We start from the raw sequence: 771 nt of genomic DNA on the forward strand, positions 1-771 counted from the left end.
ACGCAAATAAGAAAAAAGAAATGGATGAATATATCTCATTAATATTTAAGACGAGGATAACAATGCCGATAATGAAGCTATATGAACAGAGAAACAATAAACAATAATAAACTTCCTCAAGTACTTTACCCAACTTCTCTAACTTATTTTCCCTAAGTTTCCCATCTCAATTTCCCCAAAATTTTCCGAACAATAGCCTTATTTTCCTAATTTTCGACCCAATTGCCTAACTTAGCGCTAAACTCCCTAATACAATTCATTATTTTTTTAGAACTAACTAGAAAACTTTTCGTAAATTTCGTAAAAAACAAATTTCTCTAAAATCACGAACCCAATTCCGTGATTTCTCAACTTCGTTAACCATTTGATTGACCCGATTTTCTATACTTTCCAACTAATTTTGGAAATTTCTCGACCAACTTTTCGACGTAATCACCTAACTTGTCAACCCGGGTCACCTAACTTCACTAATGCAATCACCTAACTTCTCAAAAGCAATAACCCAACTTCTCCACTCAATGACCTAACTTCCCCAACTTCTCATCCCCCCAATTCCCCAACCTCTCAGCCCAATGACCTAACTTCCCCAACTTCTCATCCCCCCAATTCCCCAACTTCTCCACCCGATGACCTAACTTCCCCAACTTCTCCACCCGATGACCTAACTTCCCCAACTTCTCATCCCCTAACTTCCCCAACCTCTCAGCCCAATGACCTAACTTCCCCAACTTCTCCACCCAATGACCTAACTTCCCCAACTTTCACCCTACC

Source organism: Penaeus monodon, chromosome 34, assembly GCF_015228065.2.
Source record: "Penaeus monodon isolate SGIC_2016 chromosome 34, NSTDA_Pmon_1, whole genome shotgun sequence".
Taxonomy (NCBI): domain Eukaryota; kingdom Metazoa; phylum Arthropoda; class Malacostraca; order Decapoda; family Penaeidae; genus Penaeus; species Penaeus monodon.